Below are 25,626 nucleotides of genomic sequence, written 5' to 3'. Positions count from 1 at the left end.
CCAGTCGTGGGACAAATCCCACCAGGTTTCTGTTAGCCCTACTAAGTCATAGGTGTTTTCTGCAAGCAGGAGCGCTAGTTCATCCTGCTTGTTCCCCATGCTCCTAGCATTAGTATATAGGCACTTGAGCCCTGCGACTGGTGCCTTTGCTGCCCCCCCGCTCCGAATCCCAAGGGGCCCCTTATTTCTTACCTTCTCGTTGCTTACCTGTGCTGTAGTGCTGGCTGCCCCATGGCTTGCAGGTTCCCAATGTTCTCCTTCTTCAGGCTGGGCTGTCCTTGTGGGTGCCACATGGTTTGGTGGTCCACAGCTTCCCCCGCCTTCATCTTCCCCTCCCCCCGACGAGCCTAGTTTAAAGCCCGCTGGAGGAGATCCGCCAACCTAGAAGAAAACACACGCTTACCTTTATGTCATGTAGCTTTACAATCACTCTCTCCATAGCCAAATTTATAGAGAATCCCTATATTTTGAATGTGCACTGAGAAGCAACTCTTGCTTTCATTAAAGTGAATGGCAAAATTTTCATTGATTTCGATCAAACCATTTGGAAAATTAAACTAAAATTAGCTTACTAACTTTTTTGTTTTAAATGTCTGGATCTGGCCAGATGAAAAGCTTAAATAAATCAGCTTTCTTAATCTAGCAAGAGAGCCTTTCTAGGCTTGTTAAGAAATATAGGTATCTTTTCTGCTGACAGGACTTTTTTTTAGGATGACCTTATCTTTTTACTTTAAAACAAGAATGAGAAAGACTGATGAAGAAAATATGAACATCATAGGCCCAGAACCACAACTTCAAGTCATCTTACTCTATCCTTTTGTCCATATCAGTCTATTTAGCCACTCAACATAAGAGAGGAAATGGAAAGAACACAGGTTTTACAATCACTGCTAATCTCCATTTTATGGAAATGTAAATCATTATTTAATATCAATTTTCAATATACAGTGATAGTTGCAAGCCCCAGCATTCACCTATTCTAGTTTAATAGGCCCAAAACCAACCAGGGTAGAATTTGTGCACTTAACACTGAAGAATCAGGAGAAAACTTAATTCTGAAACTTCTAAAACCAAGTGTTTCACACATACACTGAAATTAGTCAATCATACAGTTCTCTGGGCTTCAAGAAAAAGCTGAAAGACATTCAATTTCTATAAGTAAACAACTGGATACTGTGCACTGATTTGCATTCAGAACTTAATCTTTTTTTTTTTTTTTTAAACACTGACCTTATTAACAGCATTTTTGCTGAACCAAAGGATGGCAGAGTTAGACTCAAAATAATCTGGCTGTGTGCACAGCTAGTCTATGTAACTATTTCTTTTATCATTGCGCACATAAACATTTACTAACTTTCTAACAGTTAACTTTTTTTAAGTTGATTTAACTGTTAGAGCATATACACGTATGCAGAGCACAAGATAATACACCTCTGAGATCTATTATCTTGAGTCACATTAGTTAAGTCAATTTAGCTCACATGATAGCTGCCACTATATCAAGGTACATGTATATGCTCCAATGTTGTTTTACTTAAGTTAGCTTAAGCAGGCCCAGGGCTGCTCCCTCATCTTTGCATGTTGCGGAGCCCCCATGCTGAGACACACCTAGGTGCACTGAGGCAGACTGCACAGTGGCTGGCTGGGGGCACTCTGTGTGGGGCTCTGCAGTGCATGGAGACAGGGGAGCAGGCAGCCGTGGATTGCTTGCTCTCCCATTTCCATATGCCTCAGTTCAGGGGCTCTGCAGTGGAGCTGAAGCACATGGAAACAGGGGAGCAGCCCAGGACTGCCTGTTCCCCTGTCTCAAGTCACACTATTCCCCAGCCAGCTGCTCCACAGTGTGCCTCAATTAAGCCTTAGCGTGTGTCGGGGGGGGGGGGCGGTGGTTCTGCAGCCTGCAGAGATGGGACAGCAGCCTTGTGTGCTCCCCTGTCTGCAGCCCTGTGTGCTTCCCTGTCTCCATGTGCCACTCCCCAGCTGGTTGAGTCACAGGATGCCTCAGCACAGGGGCTGCCTCCTGGCTAGTCCCACACTCAGACACCCTGTGCCCCAGCCAGCCCCTCCCCTCCCTCCCTCCCCCAGCACATGATCAGAGAGCCCTGGGTTGGCAGGCTGACCCCCTGGATCCCCTGTCAGCTTGGACTGTTCTGACCAAGCTCTATGTGGTGAGCAAGAATAAACTGTGAAGCAATTTGCTCCAGATTTCCTAGGTACACATTCAAACAGTGTACCCAGGAGCAAAAAACTGCAGAGCAAATTGCTCCACAGTTTATTCCTGCACATTAATTGCATGTGTAGATGCACACATTGAAACCAAATGGATACTTGATAAAGATATTCCTGTCAGCAAGCTGCAGTGTAAACCTGTGTAGAGTTTGTTTTGTATTTTGTTGTTGCCTTTTATTTTTCTGTCCACAAATTTACCTTTTGAGCTCTAGGTTTTCCTTCTGCCTGGAGCAGGAACTGTCTTCAACATAGCACCTGGCACAGTGGGTCCCTGGGTTATATTTTTTGTTGTTGTTTTAGTGGAAAAGATGATCTTCTTCAACATAAATACTACATTCAAGAGTAATGTTATATTTCCAGAATAGTATGTAAGGGTCAGTAGTACTTGACCATACGTTGTCAGACTTTTATTTTTTATCTCTTCAGAGCATGCATCACCTTTTAGTATGGAGAGTCTTTCATGGACAGTGCCTCTGCTTAGATTCAGTATCGAGAGGACCTATCTTTCATTCACAATCGCTTTGGACCACTGAAATACCTACATGGCTTACATAAAAATATTAAGAAAGTATGTAATGTGTTTTTAACTGCCTTTTAATATATATCAACATTGAAAATAAAGAAGAGAATAAGTATGACGGCCCCAATTCAGGAAAGAGCTTAAAGCCAAATTTGCATAGGTACCAAAATATGTAGATAGATTTTCAAAAGCACCATTAGGCACCTTCCTGTATCATTTGTGTATGCTTAAGTATTTAGATGACCTAGAGGACATGTAAGTAGCTTGAACTACATAGTTTAAGTTTGAGAACCTCTCCTAAACGTAAAAACTGAGAGTGAGAGGGAGGCATAACCAGTACTATACATACATAGTGAAACTCCTTGTTTATGTGTTCAATGCATAGCAGTTCCCAGATGGCATAGATGCATATTTAATGTTGTTATGTTTTACAAAATAATTTGATTGAGTTAAATTATTACTGAGTGCCTAAAAGAGAAAGGAAAACAAACATAAATAGAACTGAAACTTTTCAGAAAGCTGTGTAATTACTTCTAATTGCCATATTACTATTTTGGGAAATTTGTTTTCAGCAATAGTAAAATATTTTTGGTGCGCCTCTTCAAACTAATGCTTACAAAATGGCCCACAGAAGAATTTTTTTTTCCTAAATATACTAAATGCAGGCAAAAAGTAATTGCCAATGGGAAATGGTAGAAAAGTCAGACTTGTAATATGTTCTGCAGGCTTCATAATGCACCATACCCTAAATTATATCAATATATCTATTTTTCCTTATTAAAAATATTCAGATTTCAGAACTTCCTGTTGATCTAATATAAACAAATGTCAAAAGTGATTAGGTGACTTAAGAGGGGAAGTGTCATGGAAAGTCAAGAGAATTTGGGTTCTAAACACCTGTCACTTTTGCAAATGGGACTAAACCATCTAAGTCCCATATGCATCAGGTTCACAGCTTCCACTGGTTTCAATAAGAGTAAGAAACTTAAATATATTGGGGGATTTGGTGAGGCCTGAAATAGTGTGTCCAGGGTGAGGCTCAACACTTCAAGAAGGATGTGGGCAGTTTGGAAAGAATCCAGCACAAAACGAAAAAAGTTGAGTAGGGGCCTCAGAGGCAAGACTTGTTAGAAAAGGGTGAAAGAGCTAGGGTTATTTAGTCTAGAGAAGAGAAAACTGAGGTGGAAATTGATAACAGTCTTCAAATACCTGAAGGGCAACTGCAGAGATGGGTTCCTATCCATAACCACAGGGGAAAAGAGTGGAAGCAATGGCCTCAAGCTGCAGCAGGGAACATGTGGTTGAAGATTAGGCAGAACTTTCTGACTATGAGTACAGCCCTATCAAATTCCTGGTGGAAGTGGGCTATGTGGCAGCTCCTTTAATCTTGCAGGTTCCCCCACATGCTCCCCCTGCCTATTGGCGGAGTGGCGCCACCACTTGCTCCTGATTGGCAGGAAAGCAAATTCCATGGTTTTAAATATGGAGCTGTTTTTGCCTTATGGCTGGTCAGCAACAAGAAACAGGGCCACCAGGGCCCCTCATCCAACCAGCAACTGGGGGACGGGTACATGGAGGAACCTGCCAGATTAAAGATGCCCCTCAGGGAGGTGAGAAATCAACACAAGTTAGAGAAGCCTTCAGGTATCTCTCACCTACACTGAGGATGAGACTACACATGCATTTGATCTGAGATCAGTTTACTTGCAAATAAACTACTTGCGAATAAATGCTCCGGGCAGACGTCTGTACATATAGGGATGTGGGAGAAAATTTGCTGCTCCTAGCAGCAAACTGTTCCCACTTCCTGCAGCTCTGCAATGGGGCCCTGTTGCCACCAGGGGGAGTTTGAGACACCCCCTACATGCTAGCCCAGGGGCTGGCAGGGAGCACTAGGCCAGGAGACAACTATCTCCTGGCCAGGGCTGGGTCATTGTTCCCTGCCCCTGAGGAGCTGCCTGCTGCTGGAACAGAGACAATGTCCTCCTGTCTTGGCAGCAGGCTGCTCCCAGCCCCATCTCCCTGATTGGGGCAGGGGACTTAGAAAGAGCTGCAGGGGAGGGGCAGGTCCCATCCCCCTGCCCCAATCCTCTTATGGGGCCACTATCAGCAAGCCCCCAGCAGGGCAGAGATTCCCTGTCCAGCCAGGGGCTTGCTACTAGCTGCCCCACCAGCAGATGAGACCAGGGGGCTGAGACCTGCCCCATCCCTGCAGCTTTTTCGAATCCCCACATCTTGATCACCTAATTGAAGCAGAGGGCTGGGACCTGCCCCTGACCAAGACAGTTCCCAGTGTCTGCTGTATGTTTTCAGGGCGGGGGCTGGAGAGCCTGCAAGCATGGAGCTAGGTGGGGAACAGGCTGGGGAGGAATAGGATCCCCAGCCTCCACCAGCAAGGATCTCCCAGTACCTGCTGTGACTGCAGGGCTGGTGGTGGGAGATAACGATCTTCCAGTCCCCACTCCCCAATCATGATCTCGGAGTGGGAGTTCTCCCACTCCAAGATCATGGGAGTTCTCTGCTGCAGGGCAAGTGGACATAGTCCCTGCCCAGGCTCGAGTGGAGAAGCCTGCACTGGCAGCAGGCAATTCCCAGGAACAGGGAGCAATCTCCCACCTCCTGGTAGCCAGGTGACTGGAGCAGATTTACTCCTGCTCAGGTGTCTACATGAGCATTACTGCGCAGTAACTACTCATGAGTAAATTTGCTACTTGCATTTGCAGGTAGCAAATTTAATTGCGATTAGCAGGGTTTGCTGAACAGTAAGTATGTGCATGTGTAGACATGCACAGTAAACTATGCTACTTTGCAGTATAATGTCTCATGTAGCTGTGCCCTGAGCATACTTATCAACCAATATTTCATGCAGTCAGAGCAGAATTAGGGTATACAAAGATGATTTAAAGTTATTTTTGCCATTTCCAACTGAGCTGTACTGTGCACTGCACAGCTGTGTATGAGGATCTTAAGCTCTGTTTAATTGGGCTCTTTCATTCCATTTTCAAAATTTTACCTCTATGCACTAATATTCGATATTCGTAAGTTTGAACAGTGCATGAGTGTTTTTTATTTATTTATCTACCCTTAGCAAAATTTCTACAGTTGCTGATTCCATCTGAAAGTGGAAAAATCTTACATTATTTTGATTGTGCAAGCTACATTTTCCTTCCTGTCAGATAGCCCTCAGGCTTACACAAACACAGCAGCAGAGTTCTAAGACATTTTTGTTCCTGAATAAGAGGGTGTCTGTCTGCATAGCTAGCTAGCAATTGCATCTCATAATTCTATTTTGCATGGCAGAGTATTCCAACTCCTTACTCTACTCATTAGTAGTAGTAACTGAAGTTTAAGAATGAGACCAGTCTTATCATTTAAAAAAATTCAAGAGCAAAATGCTTTTTTAATTGGACACTATTATTGAGTCAGGTGTAGAGATAGATGCAGATGTAGTTGTAGATGTGAGGATGGAAGCAGGATCAAGGATAGAATATCTTTCTTTTCTCTGTCTATGTTTGAACTGGGAAATTTTACCTCCACAGGTCAGAAAACTACTGCAATGCATTTAAAATTGAGTTAGCAGGACTCTTATATTGTTATTTACTGAACAAAACAAAGCCAACAGGATTTCCATTTCTTCCTACTTGGAAACTACTCCACAAACAAATATAGCTCACTGCCAGGGAGTTTTCTTGATGTTTATCCTACATAGGTTTGGAAAACACTTATGCATTGATAAAGGCTGCATACACACATTTAAATAATCTGGGATAAATCTCTCAGATTTGTTCTCCTGATAAAGAAAGTTACCAAGAGCCACAACATGTACAGATATTCAAATGATGAAGCCCTGAAGAAGAGAGAGCTTTCAGTGCTGACATGGTACAGCGAGGCCAGGTGGATGGGGGCAGAGGATGAATGGGGATTATGCATGTTCTCCAGGCTCCCTTAGTCCATTTGGCAACAGGCATAAGGCAGGCCAGATTGACTGGTCCACACTATCCATGGTCAGCCTGTCTTAATGTGGACATGGTAAGGGGGAATGTTCTGCTCCCTGCTGCAGCTGTAGACTCCGGTGACTGACACTATCTCCTTGAGAGGGGTGTTGGATCTTGGAGGACCAAGTTCTTTTTTGAGAAAAGACATGGAACATGCAGACATTCACACTCCTAGGACAAACTCTAGATTGTTCCCAGGTTACTTTTATCCTGAAGTGGGCATTTTTACTCTAACACAAAAAGTCTGAACATCTGTACGCTCATGGTTTCTCTCGGGAGAGCAGCAACTCTCCTAGGAGAAACTGAATGTACTAATTCTCTTCGAGGTAGTCAATAGTTCAACTTGAAAAAGCACGGTTAAAGTTAAGCAGTTAGGTTCCTTGATTAATCAGAGTCTCTATTTCATCCTGCTATATCCAATAATACTGTGCTTCCCTGAATCATTTATGCATACTTCAAATGTGTGTTGACAGTTATCACAGAATCCTACCCTTGTCACATAGGCAAGCTACATAAGAGGTCAGTCTTTACAGCCCAGTAATTTGGATGCTGCTTTCATTCTACCTGCCAGTTTCTCAATAGATTCTGTTGCATTGGAAACATACAGAAAGGGATGATATCCAGTAGCCTCTGACATGGTACTTCTGACTATGAAACTGAAAACTACATTGGTATTGTTATTGGCTTTATCATTTGCTTTCCACTGTCATATAAGTCTGTTTTGGTAGAACTGCTTTGCAGGTTTCTCCTTCCCACTGTTTTGAATTATAGTTCCCTGCATGTATTAATTTGCATTTTTACACAGTAAATCAGGTGTTGTTGTTTTCAGTATGTTTCCATTCTAAGTATTTTTGAATTAATGCCCATATTAATGTTTTCATTTCCTTTTTTCATTTCATTTCATTTACTTTGCAATTAGGTATAAGTGTCTTCTTCATCTGGGCAGGAACATCACTTGAGCTGAACTGTTATGCCTGCAGTTTCATCCCTAAGCATGGGACATGCGTCCCGTCAAACTCACTCATAGCTTTGTCCCAAGGAAACAATAATAACTAGGGACCACAAATATGGACATGACCTTGAAAACTGCAATAATCTAATTGGGAGAATGCTGTGAGATGCTAAGCTATCCTCAAATGCAGTAATGTACACCCTTGATGGACATGACATTGGCCAGATGTCTGGGGGAAAAACACCATTAACTAATTTGACATAATGTCTTCCTGTCTTTCCTGATGTCACCCCAAGTGCCCTTCTGTAGCATCTCATTCCACTAGCACTGTTGTATTCAGAAATTACTAGTACAGAAACAGAGAGGGAGTTGTAATCTGACAGTCTGTAACTCTATCCTAATGCGTTTTATTTCTCAATAACTTCTGCAGGTACCATTTTCTGCTTGATTCTTGCAGTTCAAGTCAACCTAAAGTAGTAGAGCATAACATAACATGACAAATACATACAAGGAGCTTGCCTGTTGGATCAATGCAGCTCTTTTTCACATTTGTATTTCTTCTTCTTCCACACCTGTATCTGTCCTTAGGGGATCACATCTACCAATCTTTCATAGTGCAGGAAGTGTTTGACTACTGGAACCACTCCATTACACAGTGGGCAAATCTACACATGCATTTACTCTGGCCTAAATTTACTCTGATGTAAAATACTCCGGAATAAGCATATTTGGGCAGGTACCTACACATGCAGAGATTAGGGAGAGGATTTGCTGCTCTTTGCTAGGATGCTTTTCGCTCACTTGGGGCAGCTCCAGGCTCTCCCTGGGTGCTAATCTAGTGGCTGGCAGGGAGCACAGGGCCAGGAAACAACTGTCTCTTGGCCTTGGAGGTGCTGCTCACTTCCAGGACTGGGACCTCCTGGCCCTGGCTCCCTGATTAGGGGTAAGGACTTGGAAAGAGCTGCAGGGGAGGGGCAGGTCCCAGCTCCCTGCCCTGATCTGCCAATGGGGCAGCAAGATAGTTGCATGGAGTGGGGGTCAGGGAACCAGCTAGGGAACAGACTCCCCAGCCCCTGCCAGCAGGGAGCTCTCAGAGCTGGCTCCGGGACCATGGGGCTCCCTTACCTGGGAGATAAAGGTCTCCCAGGCTCCCACTCTCCAATCACAATGGCAGAATAGGGGCCTATCTCCCAGCCCTCACTCCCTGATTGAGATATCAGAACAGAGGGCTTGGACCTCCCTGCTGCTGGGGCATGGGCTACCCAGGCTCCTGTGGTGGAGCCCACCCCAGCAGCAGGCAGCTCCCAGGGGCAGGGAGCAATCTCCTGCCCCCTGGTGGGCAGGTGTCTAAACTAGTGCTATGGTGCCATTACTAATCTTGAGTAAATTTGCTACTTGGATTTGCAGGTAGCAAATTTACTCAGGATTAGCAAGGTTTACTATATAGTAAGTATGTGTACATATAGATGCGCATGCTTACTTCGCAGTAAATTATGCTCATGTAAAGTTAAGCATCTTGTGTAGATGTGTCCACTAGTGAGTTTCTATTCTGTGACTTGTTTCTCTAAGGTTCAGTTTATTGCTATCTTGGTTTCCTACAACTGTTGCTTATGCCAGGGTTTTTTTAATAAGTAGCAGACAAAGAAAGCAATGCCAAGACTACCTGTAATATAGTGTGGTTAACACCTGTAATTGTTGATGCATTTCAACTACTGGTACTTGTTTTTTAAAGAATATTAATGGGGTAACTGAACCCAATATTAGTTCTGGCTTTTTTCTGTCTATGAAATGGAACAATTAGTGCTGGAATAATATATATTTTTTAAAGTTTAAGTTTTTTGGGCATTTAATTGATTAAGACATTTAAGGCTAAACTTCTAAAAGTATGTTTGTACATAAGGAGTTGAATAAGATTTTAGACAGATTTCCAATGGGTATTATGCATTTAGAGTCCTGAGTTCCAGTGTCTGCTTCTAGGGTCACTTCTGTTTTCTAACCAATGACTGTCTTGTAACATAACCTCCAAATGTAACATAACCCCAAGTTTTTCTTCTTTCTTTTTTCTAGTCTTCTTTCTAGTTTTCTATGCTATTTATTCTTATATATATATATATATATATATATATATATATATATATATATATATAAAAGGGAAGGAAATGCATATCTATCTATCTATCTAGCTAGCTATCTAGAGATAGATAGATAGATATTTATATATATATAGCCTCAGTTCCTCAGCCAGCTTCTCTCTAGTCTATCGGTTATATATATATATGCATTCCCTTCCCTTCCCCAACTATTTCTGACTTTTTCTCTCCCTCTCTGTTCCCTACAGATAAATATATGTGAGCTAAGACATAGGATAAGCTTCAGCATTTTATTTTGGTAGCAAGTTGTATTTGTTTTGTTTTTTCTCCTTCTTTATATTGTATAATTATTATGTTTTTATTGATTTTTACTGTTCCACATTACTGTGTTATTGATACTATATGATTTAGGCCTACATATGTAAGCTAGTTTAAGTCATGTCAAGTTTCCATTTTGTTTGTCAAGTCTCCATCTTGTGTCGCCTGCCCAGGCATACTCTATTGTAATTCTGTCGTAACTGCATGACGCATACTTACCCCTCCTATATAAATTGGTTCCTGAATGAATGGGGATGAATGAGGGTGCTTGAGAGGCAATGGCAGTATGTCTAAAAATAGCTCCCTCTGAATGACTGAACATCAACTCAATGACTCAACCATCACCCTGCATTGACCCTCCCTAGCTCAAGATTTGGAAGACAAAGACTTGCAGAAGTCACCCAACCCACCATTACAGACACCTGAAACTGCATGTCCTGACCTGGAATGTACATGCACCAGGGGCTGGCCCTTGCCTGGGCAGGACGCCTGCCACTAGGGCAATAAGAGGTCTGCCCCTGTAAAAGGGGGCAGTGAAGACAGACCCAGTGGGAACGCCATTTTCCATCCAGACCAGACCAGCTCCACATCACACCACCTATCCACCCCAGAGGCCCTGCTGGCAACCCACTCTGGACAACACCGAGCTGAAGGATATCCCGACTGGCTATCGAGGATCAACCTTACGTCTGGGATAGGTAGATATCACCCGCACATTTCCTCCTACAATTTGGACACAATCTTTCTGTCTCCTCCTGGACTTCAGCCCCTGCACCAAGCCTCTTTAACACCTACTGCCATTGTGTATGCCTGTGCGTGGGTGGGTGCAAAGGAACCAATAAGATATCATGTCACCATCTCCTCTGCTCAATAAAACCCCTGTTATTTGCAACCCCGAGTCTAACTGATCTCTGGTCGCTTCCCTATCTTAAAATCTGCTCTCTCTCTCTCTCTCTCTTTCTCTCGGCTTTAGCCCCACCCCGCCCTCATTTCCTGATCTCCTCTCACTTCTGCCTCCCCTTTTCTGCCACCTTTCAGCCCTTCCCACCATTTCTGCCACTTTTAGCCTCCTAGCCCCACTCCTGCCATCCACTGCCTCCTTCCCACCACTTCTGCCGCTTTCAGACTCCCAGTCCCACTCCTTCCTTCCTGCTGTCACCTCTCCCCACTCCCTATCTCTCTCTGCCTTCTCATCCCAACCTTTCCTGCCCACCCTTTTGTTCTCTCTCTAGCTGCCCCCTCTTCCCCTCCTCTGGCCTGCCATCGACTTCCCTGTAGCTCCTCTGGGCTGCCCCACAGATTTCCCAGCAGCTGGAACCCTTCTCCAGCTCCCGGCACCAGCAGCCCCTCCTCCCCATAGCTTCCTGAGCTCCCCAGCAGTCCCTCTCCAGCACCCCTGGTTCCCCATGCCAGCTCCCAGTTCCGTCTGCACCCTCTCTAGCTCCCCTACAGCCCCAGTCCCAGTTTCCCTCTCCCTGCCTACCTTTTGGCTCCCCCGTAGCTCTGGCTTTGGTCTCATCCTCTGTGCCAGCTTCTCCCCAGCATCACTTGCCTGTTCTGCAGGCTTTGGGTATTGTCCTTTAATCAATTAAGGTCAATTAACCTAAAGTTAACCCCAAGCCTCAGTTCCTCAGCCAGCTTCTGTCTAGTCTACCGGTTCTAATCCCGGTTCCGGCAACTTTCACTCCCTACACTTTCTCTCTCTCTCTCTCACCTTAACCTTCCCCCAGGTATCTCAAGTACCCCAAGCACACACATAGACACACCATACCATCCAAGTCAGGAACTGACCTGTGTGTATGTATAGGTGGATGGTATGTCTGTGAACTGGTGAATATATATATATGTGTGTGTCATTGTGTGCATGATATACAAATTAGTGATCCGTGTATGTGAACTGAGTGTCTGGGTATTGACAACTGATTGTTGTCTAATTTTTGGTGTGTATACTGTGCATGAACTTGAATTGGTAATAGGTGTGTATGTGCCTGGGCTGGTAATTTTGGATGTGTGTGTGTGTGTGCCTGAGTTGGTAGCGTGTGGGTGTATGTGCCTAGTGCGTATATGCACCTAATTGATTTTGAGGGTGTGCATGTGCAATTGTACACCACGCCCTCCTGTCTAACAGTGCAATATTGAGATCCTGAGCATTGGCCTCACCCCACAGGGCAACAGTCTAATGAAGGGGTTGTCAACCTAGGGTTCACATGCCCCCAGGGGTACTTGAGAAGGTCCTAGGGGGTACACACACCCGGGCAGGTGGGGACGGAATGCCTCCACACACTACCATGTGCTGCTCTGCAGGCACCAGCCATCCAGTCAGACACAGGGTTTGGGGGAAGTTTGCATGCAGCAGCTGCCACTGCTCTGCACCTGGCCATGCATCCCCCCCACACACACACACATGCACACACTTAGTGTCTGGGGGTATACTGCTCTGCGTCCCGCTACCGGGAGCTACAATGACTCTAAAAGTTTGAAAACCCCTGGTGTAATGAATAAACAGTCCCAGAAATAGGATATAGAACCCAAGCCTCCTCCCAGGAGAGTTCTGTTAGCACTATACTACAGAGACATGCTCCTTCTTTCTTGCTTCCAGACCTTTTTATGACATGTAGATTGTGGAGGATTTCTATCCCAGCCTCATCCAGGTCTCCTTCACTAGTTTTTGTTGTTTTTCCTCTCTCTCCTTCCTCACTTGTCTATCTCTTTTGTGGCTAAACAGCCCATTGAAGTAAGTGAGAGGCCTCTTTGCCTGTGTGACTGGCCTCACACACTTGGGTGGAGGCTTAAACTCCCTATTGTTCTAAGCAAGGACCTCATGACTGGGAGAGGGGCTGGAGCCCCTGCCAGTGTACCCGGCAACCAGTGATGCATTTTCAATTGATTGGCTTGCAGCCAACTTCAGCTAGTCTCCATTGGACCTCAGTGTGAAAGACTGCCCAGGAGGAGGGGTGGCAGCCATAATGAAGGCACAAAAAGCAGCTAAGCTCTCTATCTGTCTCTCTTGAAATGCATGGACACACTATGAACTGCCTGCCTCTAGACAGAAGCTCTACCAGCCTTTGGATGCTACTTGTGAGTTAGCTACTTGAGATCTAACTAGGTATATAGTTTTCAGTAATTCAGATGCATGATCAAAGACTACCCAGCCACCCTGTTTGCTCTAAGGTATTTCTCTGATATTGTTCTACCCTACTCCAAACCTACTCCTTGTAATCAATACATTTCTCCTCTGTACCTAGCATGGGAGGCTTATTGGAAGAGGGTCTAGATTATGCCTTGGAGTCCCCTTGGTCCAGCTAACTAACGGAGACCACTATTTGTACTTCAGACTGAGAGAAGCACCCCAAGTTCTTGCAGTGGGTCAAGTACCCTCAAGAACTACTAGGCCTGTGTTTCCCGGGGGGGGGCCAAGAACAGTCCAGACCTTGGGTGCTGGCGGAGTTACCCCCAGGCTTGTGGGTGTGCTTCAGAAAGGGGCCCGGTCAGATGTGAGGCACCCCCAGGGAGGGACTCAGAGCCTGGAAGGTGGTCAGGCACAGTGAAGTGGGTGGCTCAGCACAGGAGCACCCCCTACTGGCACACCACATAGATTACATAATTATTGGTTAAAAAAAGCAAGTAAAGGATGCCAGAACACAGATCTCCCTGTCTCAGGGAAATACCATACTCACCAGGCCCATTTACTTACTTTCCTATGTCTATGACTTGAATTCTTGGATGCCTGTGACCCACCTTCAGTAGAATAACTGGACAGCACTCCAGCACTATCCTGACCTATTTGAGAGCTTGGTGGCCAGGGTATTCTCCTGAGAAGTAGAAGAGATGGGTTCAAATCTCCTTAGGCTGAAGAGTGCTTAAAACCACTCCTACTTCTAGGGTGAATGCTGTAATGTCTGTGCTACCGGGCAAAAGGTGGGTAGCAGCACTATCTCTGAAATTAAAAGGTGCACTGTAGTAGTGAGCTATGGTGATATAACTCATTGCTATGGCAACATAGCATTGGCAGGCAGTAACCATGACACTGCTGCTACGTCACTGTAGTGACGAGGTACATTGCTGTAGCTCATCACTATTGTGACATAGCATCTAAAAATAACCTTGCACAGTCATTCAGCAAGTACTAAATGACAGCACAGTACCAAATGTGCAGTCAGGGGCATGTGCAGACATGCCCAAAGTGAATCAAAATGCTTGGTATATCCTTCAGAAATGATACTAAATGCTGTGAATGGCAAGTAAGTGGAGATATATCATGTTCAGCCCGAATCAGGTATATAAGCTCCTGAGAGGAGCAGAAGTTCAGACGTGGTCCTTTGCTTGGTGTTTCCTATCAGCTATTTATCCAAATTGCCCTTTGGAAGGCACTTACTTCACCCCATTCTTTGCACACATTCCAACAGGTGGCTACCCACATCCCCAGCTACCAATATACTTTTCAAAGTCTGCACCTTTGGAGCTGTGAATCAGTAGGACTTAGGCTTCCAAAGTGCTGCTGATTATTTTACAATGGATGTCTTTCTTGTGTATTATCATATCATTTGCCTTGCTCTCTTTTCTATTTTTTCCAGTTTTCCCCATTTTCCTACATGATGGAACTACTAGTTAATGATTTATTCCAGATACTATTCTTACCAGTGCTATGTAAAACAGCATTATATGCTCCTTAGCTTAACACATGATCCAGTACATCTGACATCTATTATGACCTCCAGGTGCTTCCTGAACCTGCTGTTCTCTAGGTAGATGTCTTCTAGTTTTCTGTGCTATTTATTCTTTCTTAATATCTTTCATAACTGAATTTCATCTTCTTACACTCCGCTGTTATAATCTCTTTAATTCACTTTGTTATTTAGATCATTTTACTAATATTTTTACTTTGGTGTCGTTAACAAATAAGAAAGATAAACATCAAATGTAAACTTTCTTTTACAAGTCATAAAAATATTAAATAATATAGGTTCAAAAATTGTTGACTGTGTTATTCCTAGCTCCTTGTTTGTCAAAGTATTTCTAAGCCATTATTTGACACTGGGTGTTTCAACTTCTTTATTAATAAATAATATGGTACTATAGCATATGAATTACTTAATTCCAAATGTATGGTAATACACCTCTGCATTCTATCTACTAAATATATCAAAGGCAACTATTACTGCCTCTGTGTATTATTATATGTTTCACAAAGCATGACCTTCTATTACAAAAACTGTATTTTATATTATTTCAAAAGTACAGTCTTACTGTAATTATTGATATACAGCCTGTTTCAAAACCCACTGGTATCAACAGAAAATTCATCAAGTGGGGTTCAGATCATGATTGTATTGACTCTTTTATTATATACTTAAGTATTCTTACATTCTTCTTTGGCAGTCTGCTGGTTCTCCCTTCTTAATGGCACATAGCATATGCATTGATCTCTTTTTAGCGATCATTTGATTTCCACAGTTCATTTAAAATTGAGAATTCTTTCTAACATAATTTAATTTTGCTTTTCCCCTTCTTTTTATTATGGTTGTAACAGTGGTTGTAGAATTTTTTTTGGTCTTTCTATTTTCTCATTTCCTAAACTATTCTCTCTTGGCTTTAATTCTTCCACTAAACCTTCCTTTCAGCTCCATGGCTTAATTTTTTTTTTTTTTTTTTTTTTGCATTGTCATTCTGATTCCATTTCAGAACACTGCAAATATAATTTCAAGAACATAAATTAGTGATGTCAAACACCTGATTCATAGAGCCACGTCATGTGGCCCACGGGGCTGATGAAGGAGTTGGAAATTTAGGAGGAGGGCCTTCCATCAAAATCTGGGCCACAGAGCTCCATTTGCAATGCTTATTGGTGGCAGAAGGGAAACAATTGCTGCTGCCAATCCCCGCACTGCTGCCACAGCTGCTCACCCCACTACTGCTGCATCTCAATCCAGCCTATGAGTCATTCCACAATCTGGATCGAGCCTGAAGGACAGGGTGTTTAATGGCCCTAATATAGATTGATGGCTTTTGTTCAAATCATGCAGTTTTCAGTTGGTCCTTACTCCCTCAAGCTATGCATGCAGGGGAGAAGAGTATAATTGGCTGTGCAGCAAGCCTGTTAGCACTAAACAAGAAAACTCAAAGTTTTCAAAACTCCCTTTGAATCAGGAAGGTTTTCACAGGGAGCTTGGCATGAAGGACTGTAAGTTTCACCCTGGAACGTGCCTAGAATGTGGAACAAATGTTTTCAAAATGTCTCCCTTCTTGCATCCTTGTGACAAGGTATTTACCAAAATTTACAGGTTTGTTGGAAACTTACAGGCCATGCCATGAGCATTTCTGCTGTGATCTAAAACTTCCAACCTCTTGGCTGTCATCTGTCACCCTTAATGCCCACACCACTACAACCCCAGTTTTGGAATACTAGCCCTCAAATACTAACTTTTTCCCTTAAGTTGAAAATTCACTATAAGCTAAATCCATTGTCTAGAGCCAAGCTCTATGTCACAACCATATCTGCTCTGATCCCACTGACTGGGATGCAGACCTTAAGATCAGGAGCATGGATTCCTACACTTATGCTTTCTACATTTCCTAAAACTGTAGCTGCTCAAATTAACAAAGCCAGACATAGATCCCACTCCAACCTGCTACAATACCAGTCCCATGACAAGGACAACATAATACCTTTGGTTGTCAACTATAACACCCATCTTAAACACCTTAGACATATTAATAACCTCCAAATCCCCCATGGAAAATGACTATGGTTGGTTCCCCATGGCTTTCAAGGTAGCCAGAGAGAAAAATCTGTCCTGGTTTATGGACAGCACCCTGCCTTCACACCCCCCCTCCCCCCGAACAGAGTCTCTTAAGCAACAAACTACCTAACTCCTATTCTTACCAAGGCAGCAGAGATTACTCTGGACCCAGATGCCAGTTGTGCCCCCCTCATCAACACAGACCACATCATCGCTGGGTCAAATAACACAGATTATAACGTCAGAGGTTCATTCACTTACTCCTCAACCAGCATCATATATGTCATCACCTGCATATAGTTCCCCTCTGCTCTCCACATTGGACAGACAGTGATCCCTATGTGAAAGAATTAATGAACACCAACTTTACATCAATTCCAAAAGATCATACAAGCCTGTAGCAAAATATGTCAAAGTCCCTGGATGTTTCATTATTGACCTCAAAGTACCAGTTCTTGGACAACACAATTTAAAAAAAAACCAGTTTGAGTGAGAAACTGCAGAACAAGAAATCTTCCACAGATGAAATTGTCTAAATCAAGACTATGGATTTGTATCCCATTATCTGGATTAGTTTTCATAACCCTTGAATGGGTTAACTGCTTTGTTTTTCCCTCCCTTCTATCCACCTTGTTCTCTCAATAGAACCTGCTGCTTGATTCCCCCCCACTTCCCTATCCTTAAGGGCCTTGTTACACATTACACTGTGAGCTGCACAAATGTTGCTAGGTGTTAGTGCTAGCTCAAGTGTAGAGCAGTCACACATTCAGACCAGCAGGAGCCTGGAGGACTGAAAGGTAAAATGTCTTTTACTTCATTTGGAAAACATCTAGAACAAGATCCTCTGCTTGCTGTTCCTGAACTAAAAGAGCCTCTTCCAACCCAGAACCAGCCTCCCTCCCTCCCTACCTTAGGGAAAGACATGCCCTATTTTTGCCTAGCTCTTCTTTGCACACTACTTAAAGGAAGTAATTAATTAACCACTGGCTTGTTTGTATGCTTAGTGCCCTAGCTTCCCAGTGTGTCTGGTTTTCCTGGCAGCAGGTTCTAGGAGGACACAGACAATATTACAAAGGTCTGGTGAGAGGAACTGCAGGACATATTCCTCCCCAGCCCCTCTGAGTTTCCTTGTTCGAACAGGCCTGCTGCATAGCCAGTTCTATTTTTGCTGACCATTCATACATAGTTTAAAGGAGTAAATGAAAGATTTTGTCTTAAATGACAATAATAGAAGGCCATGTGTCAAATACCTTGATTAGTATTGACAAAGGCTAGATTTGAAATGGTGATCTAGAGGTTAAAGGAATACTAATAAATTGAGCTTAAGCACTCCCACACTTTAATATAATTGATTTCACTGCAGCCTTGCTCATTACCATCATAACAGCTCTATCTTATATAATGCCAACCACTCTTCATGTGCACTGATACTATACCTGGTAATTACTCCAGAAGAGAATAATTGTGAGAACTCAGCATTTTGACACCATCTCAGGTAAAAGCTGGACACAGCAGTCTGAAGTGTTAGAATTTTTGTATATTATCTACCTTCTTTCCTCTCTCTACTTTGTTTCTAGTACTGTGTGAGAGGAGTGGTGGAAGAAATGCTGCTAGCCTCTTCTCAGAAGGCAGGGAACAAAGGAGCCTCCAACCATCATGCACAGAGAGCCAGCTCAGAGGGGGAAAGGTCATGCTCCTGTTATAGTCTATTTTTATTAGCCCAGACACAACTGGACAAATTCAGACCAGGTGCGAATAAATGCAGTCCCCTCATATTGGCGGAGCATCCATTGAGTCTGCCAAGTCTCTATTATATATGCAGAAAAGGTCTGTGGGTTACACCCAAGTCACTGTTTCCCACTCAGCCTGGCAGAACCACCCAGTTTTCATGAGAAGGCAATTTCCTTCTGTCAAATCAATATAATTTTAGCAAGATTACTATGAAAGAAACAGTAGTGCTGCAGTTTGTATAGCCACTCAACACTTATTCTCTTCTTCTGCCCCATGCTCTGTTTCCCTCTCAAATTGGTATTTTGCCTTTAAATCAGCAATTGAATTCAGTGTATCCTCAATTCAGCATGTCACTTTGTTTTTCTTGCTAAAGCAATAATTCTAAAAAAAAAGTTTTATGCATCATTCACATAGATTTTCTGCTCAGTTCGTTTAAGATGAAAACACAGCCATACCTTCTTAATAAAGTACAGGAGGGGTGCCTGCTTTTCAGCAAATGTTTTTTCTTTGGGCAGGTGGCTGGTTGAAACCAAACTCGATAAGGGCTGTATAACATAAACTCACTCAAATTCATCTAATATCATCATTTATCAAGAAGTCAGAGCTATTCTATACAAGCTATTGTATCTTGTGCTGTCCTCAGAGCTCTATAAATCACAGCAAAGAAACTCAGCTGTACACTTATTAACTCCCAAATTCCTGTCTTGGAATGCAGTATGCTCAGTGTAAATTCCACTGTCAATTATCTGGGAGAAATCTCATTTGGATTATCTTACAGTCTTGATCCAGAAGCATGCAGGAAGAGGGATATGCAGAGACATCAAAGCGATGCATCTTTTAGGGTAAGTAAGGAATAAAGGAGAAGGAGGGCAGAGCCAAAGTATGGATAGGTCCAAAAAAAAAGCATTAAATAATGACTGAGACTAAAATCATGTACAAATTGCCAAAGGAAAGCACAAGGCCACAGTACAAGACCATTACAACCCAGCATCAGGAAACAGAAGCTAGAGGGCTACCGCCCGGAGACAAAGTATGAGTTGTCCACCTTTTCTTTCCACACCAGAAAGCAAAAGATGTAAGCATTTAGAAATCCACCGGTTTGGTGTGTGACCACAAGCAATGAAAGAGGGTCCAGATATGCAGAATGTGAATGAGAAGAAAACTTCACATTATGGTCTCACCTGCAGGGGAAACTATGGTAGTCTGACCAGTCAACCCAGTTTGTAGGGGAACATGGGAGAAGAAGGTCTCTCAAACAAAACTCCTGTGAAGCATTTCCTAATCAAACTATTTCAGATTTGTCTTAAATATTTTGGTAAAAAGTCATCATTTTCCACAACAAAAAATTCCATATTTTAACCAGCTCTAGTGACCAGAATGTGGAGGGGGGTTGTGGGGATGCTTCCCTCAGCATCTCTGAAATACATGCAGTACTACATTATACTTTCATTATTCACATTTGATATTCAGCATGCATTTTAAAAACATCCACTTGAAAGATCAAGGGCACCCTTCCTTCACAAGGAAAATGTGCACTCCATACCTCAGAAGACAGTCTTTGAAAACTATTATTATAACTACAAACTGAGCAGCATTTAATTTGCTGCAAAACAGGGTCTCATGAACCAATATATATTTGGGGGGTTCCCAAATCCTAATTAATTTTTGGGAGGTCCTTATTCCTGAAATGGGTATCAGTTTTGTGAAATAGGAAACTCCATTCTGCATTATTTATGAAGTACCTTTGAAAGGAAAACTATTAAAAGTATTTTTTCCTTTTTAATGAAGCATGTCATTAGATTTGGAGGATACTATATGGACAATACTTAAAACTTCAAAAGAAGCAATAAATTAGCATTGCCACTAATGCTTACTGATAATTGTATCATTTTGGAGCTACATCTCAATCAGTCAAAAACATAAAAAGCAATTCTCTTTTATTAGAAGATTTTAAGAACAGAGTTAAATGTTTGAAAATGTATGCAGGAATTTTAACTGATGAGGATGAGTCATTTAAAATATTTCTTCATAGGCATTTTTCTCCCTGCTGTCATGTTATTTAATTATCTCTGAGTATAATTTCCAGTGATTAATTTTGAGTTATTTTGCTAAAAATATCAGGACCTTTAAGAGCTCTGTAAGGTCTCTAGAAAGTTTATCAACTTCATGAAAAATCTGATACCCTCGTAGGGCAAAATCAGATGTCTATTTATGACAATGAAAGTATTTCTGTAAATTTGAATAGGTCCTCAAAGCAATGCCAGCAAACAGTAGGAGATAGTGGAACGTGCAATATTTGTCAAACGAACCATGTTATTGCAAAATCTGCTGATAGAATATTTGATTAAAATATCATTGTTACTGGCTTGTGTTTTATTACAGGATACATTCTTTATACTACCTTTTTAAATAGAACATGATATTGTTACTTTAGTAGACAAAAATGCAATAGATATATATGCATACACACACACACACACACAAGCGCACACACATATTTGTGTTTATATTTCTGAGCATGTGTGTGTATACATATATTGCATTTTTCCACTAGAGTAACCACATCATCTTATCACATATGTATATGTGTAATCATACACACACACATACATGTATACATATATACATGCTTTGAGGTCAGACTATTCATAACTAAGGTTTCCAAGAACTTTTATTCCAATTCCATATTATTATCCAGCCTTTATCTACTCAATAAAAATTCCCACATACCTACTTCAATATTTTACCCACACCTGAATATTGACTTCAGTCCCACAACTAGCATACTGACAATTTAGTAAACATATAGCTAAAAGGAGCTTTTATGAATAGAACAGAATAGGAGCTACATGATTTTATCTCTGATTTGTAGTAGTAATACTATCTGCTACGGCAGTATGGATATAGATCTCTTTCTGTTAATAAACATCATTAAAGTTACCAACACAAACTAGAAACATTCTTCACTGCAATCACTCACTAGTGCAAGAAACATTAGGTGCATCTACATGTGCAATTAATGCAACACAATAAACTCTGGAGCACTTCAAGCTGGAATAAACTGTTCCCAAACACAGCTTCTACATGTGCGCCCAAGACACCAGCATTTTTATCTGTGGCAGATAGGTGCCCACTAGTCTGAGCTGACCGGGTACAATGTATACCCATGGTCAGTATCTACACATGCATTTCAGCTCAGTTAATTACTCCGTCATAAGATAGTACTGTCCCCAACTGTACTATCTTACAGTGCAGTTAGTTTACTGCAGCCTAATACCAGAGCATGGATAGATTGTGTAATGCTTTATTGCAGAGCTAATTAGTGTACTGTGAAGTAAAATGCACACGTAGATGCACCCATTCTTCTAATTTCTCTTTTGCTTTCTTTAATCCCTACATGCATTTATACACATGGAGGGGGGAGGCGCTTTAATTAAAGTGGCTCTAACAGCCACTCCAATTACAGTGGCCGGAGCATCTCTTGTATCAGCATCTGTGCACTTCAAAATGTCATTGGGGGTGCTTTATCTAATGCTTGCCAAATTAACTTTAGATAAAGTGCCCCAGTCACCATTTTGAAGTGTGGGGATGCTGATACACAAGGCACTGGAGGTTGCTGGAGCACAGTAATTACCACACTCCAGCAAACTCGATTAACTGAGCCTGCTCCAATGCACTGTAATTACAACGTGTCAGAGCAGCCTCCCTGCTCATGTACAAGCACCCTAAGGATTCATTCAACCCTGAGTCAAAAGAAAGCAATCCCCAAATCATTCATGCTGAATATCATATGTAGATTGGAATAGTTTAAACATTTGTAAGCTCCTGAAATGACTCAGATCCTGTACCATAAACAGACTGATAACAGCTGGAAACATGGAATCAGAGCAGAAGTTGTTTTTGGAAACTTTGAATTTCCTGACTTTTGTTGTTTGGAAGATAATTATGAAACTTTTGTAATTATTATATAAACATTTTCATGCATAGCTACCCTTCCTGATCCCACTCCAGATGGAATGAGGAAATACCAGAAGATACGTGAGATGTCAAAAACTAATGAAACAGATTAGCTTTGCACATAACACAGAGAAGATGGAAAAAGGATGCAAAATGTATTCTTATCCAAAGCAAACTCAAACTCTGAACTTTTTGAAGTTTTCTCTTCATAGGTATTTCCTCTTGCATACTTAGTACATGAACTTCCTCCTTAAAAACACAAAACAACTTTTCAAACTGATAACCTACTGGTGAAGTTCAAAAGCTGATATATTTAGCATCTTACAGTTTCAGCATGGTACAGTGGATATTCTCCAATGGGGCAAAAGGAACAAAAGTTCAATAAAGTGAAAATGAGCAATAGAAACTAAAGCAGCCTGGAAGCATTGTCTTTGTCAGAACTGTAAATATAAATATATACATAATCTTAGCAATTTAATGAAAACAGCTGCAGTTTAAGAAAAACTTCCTAGTTTTGAAAAGAAAAGTCAGATATATATGTGGCTCATTGAACTCATGGGGATTTTGTCTTGCTTTACATTTCTCTGGCATTATTCACAGCATAGAAATTTTTGTTGCAGTGCAGATGATTTAGTCCAATATGCAGAAAACATGTGAAAGAGCAAATGGTCATAATAATGATGGAATAGGGCTAAGTAATAAAATGAAAAGGATTACTATGTATACATGCGTACAGTGTGCATATATATATATATATTAGATATATACTGTACTATATATACACATACATATACACATAGTATAGTATATATCTAATTTCCCCTCTTAACACTTTTACTTTAAACTATATTTCATTTGGGGTATCACTGAGTGGCTTGACGTGAAGTGCACAATTTATTGAGCACCATCATTTTTGTAAGATTTATTTTGTTGTTTTGCAAGTCAAGTGCAATCTTGCAACTCTATGTCTTACTCATAAAGGGAAAAAAATCCTGATGTTTACTGGAGCAATGATCAAAACATGAACATTAGATGCCACATCTAGTTTAAAGCATAAATATGAATGCCCAATTTACCTAAAATCAAATCACTCATCCAGAAGGTACAGCATCAAGGATTTTTGATTAGATCTGACAAGCTAGCACAAGCACTTGATAGGGCAGCCAACAAAGCTTTGGAAACTTGCTTTACCTAATGTTTTACCTGACTGCAAAAACAACATAGCAGCAAAGGGAGACTATGAAGACCTGTATGTAAGTTTAATAATGTTTGAAAGTAATCTCTGCAACTTATATTTACCAACTCTCTTATGTTAAGATGTGGAAAGCTATTTAATTTTTTTTATTCAGTTCCCAGAGGTCTCTTCAAAACAGAAATGTGACTGTAAATGCTTTTTAAAGTAGAACACTGATGAACCCCCAGTGAAACAGCTGGGCAATGTGGTTATTATGATTCACTCCACAAATTATATTAGTGCAAAAGTACGGACAAAAATCTGCTTGCAGTGTTTGGTGTATGCTTTAAGCTAAAGCACAGAGGATGATGGGGTGATGGATACTTTTATTTGCCTACTTTTAATAATGGTAGTGTGTAAAATTGCATAGAGTAGCTTCTTTCATTTGAGTTTTTCAAAGCATTCTTTTAATATGAAGGCATGAAGCCTCACAACACTACAGCAATGTGGGTATTATTAATACTAACATTTTATATACGGTCAAACTAAAAAAAAGCTGTCTTGACTTTCTGTTGTAAAAGGCTTTTAGCACGGTTAGGGAAAGTTTATAAACTCAGAAACATGTAAGAAGACTCCTTGGTGTCTCTACACCACACACACAAAGATATGTTCACACCCCAACTATAACACTTTTCTCTTGGTGGATCTGTGAGTTACCCTTGACCTCTCCACAAAGTGGAACATCTGCCAAGCACACAGGCTGTATACAGCATTATAAGCTTCTTTATGATACATTCATTAAGAATTTATTTCTCCTTAGCTTATTAGATGCTCACTTTAAAAAACTCTTTGAAGATGCTGTATTGTAAAAAAGGGAACAAAACAAAAACATTTTAACTTACAAACTAATCCACATGGACATATTTTCACATTCTTCTCCTGCTCAAAAGATCAGTTCTTCACCACATCATAATTACATAATGATCACCTCTTTTCCACAGAAGTCTTTGAGTTGCTGTGTTTGAATGTTAATGATCTATGTCCTTTTTGAAACCTCCTCCCACCTACAGTGTGATTCAATCAAGACTTCAGTGACATTACAATTTCTTAGGAAATACACTGAAAAAAAGGTACATTTCTGAGACACTGACCATCTGCAACATAGTTCCTACTCAGATCAGGGGTCAATTAATTAATGTTTCACACTGTTGTACACTGGAACACTGCAGTAACTATGAATTGTAAGGAAGCCTTAATCACCATGATAATAAAAAAAAAAATTGAGGCATGAAAAATATAAGCCTAATTCTTATTTTTGTGGTGTACTCAGGACTCATGATGAGGGGCTCAAAAGAGCACTCTGAAAATTGGAAACAGGTTTTATTTTAAGGCCATGAGAAAGCAAAGTTGATGGACACCACTAAATTAATGAGGAAGATGGGGAACATTGTGAACTCAGTGATGCTTTAGTTTAAGTTAGACCAACATTAAGGATGTTATTTCCCACCCATTTAAGGGATAAATAATAAAACATTGTTATTATTATTATTACAATCACACTGAAAGCTACTAGTGACACTTGGTTCTTCATTTTTGGGTTATCTAATTTGAGATGCTTTAAAAGAGTCTGAATTTTCAGACTGTTCTGAGCACCTGACCTCTGAGATGAAGTCCAATTAAGGTGGATCAGTTTAGACACTGCCACACTGAATCACCCCAGATCACTGATTACTTTTCAAAATGTAGACCTGAAGTAGCAGATAATACATGGTTTAAATGAGTAATAATAAAAACTAAAATCCTTAATTAGAAATCAAATTCATTGGGGAAAGGTGACTAATGCTTTCAGACATCCAGGAACATACAATTAATGCTGAAGGTTCAACCTAAACTTTATCCTTTTTCGTTAATGACTTGAGA

The 25,626-nt window shown here is 41.4% G+C and overlaps 1 long non-coding RNA gene across 1 annotated transcript in view; it reads left to right on the top strand.

Annotated features, from left to right (window-relative positions):
* Positions 1-19,320: 19,320 nt before the first annotated feature.
* Positions 19,321-25,626, top strand: part of LOC132250031 (uncharacterized) — a 70,351-nt gene continuing 64,045 nt past the window's right edge. Inside the window, exon 1 of the long non-coding RNA XR_009461622.1 lies at positions 19,321-19,417. This is a non-coding gene — a long non-coding RNA (uncharacterized LOC132250031). The remainder of the gene's footprint in view (positions 19,418-25,626) is intronic.

Source organism: Alligator mississippiensis, chromosome 1 (genome assembly GCF_030867095.1).
Source record: "Alligator mississippiensis isolate rAllMis1 chromosome 1, rAllMis1, whole genome shotgun sequence".
NCBI classification, from domain to species: domain Eukaryota; kingdom Metazoa; phylum Chordata; order Crocodylia; family Alligatoridae; genus Alligator; species Alligator mississippiensis.
Note: the sequence above shows the minus strand (reverse complement) of the source record. Positions and strands in the feature narration are given on the sequence as shown.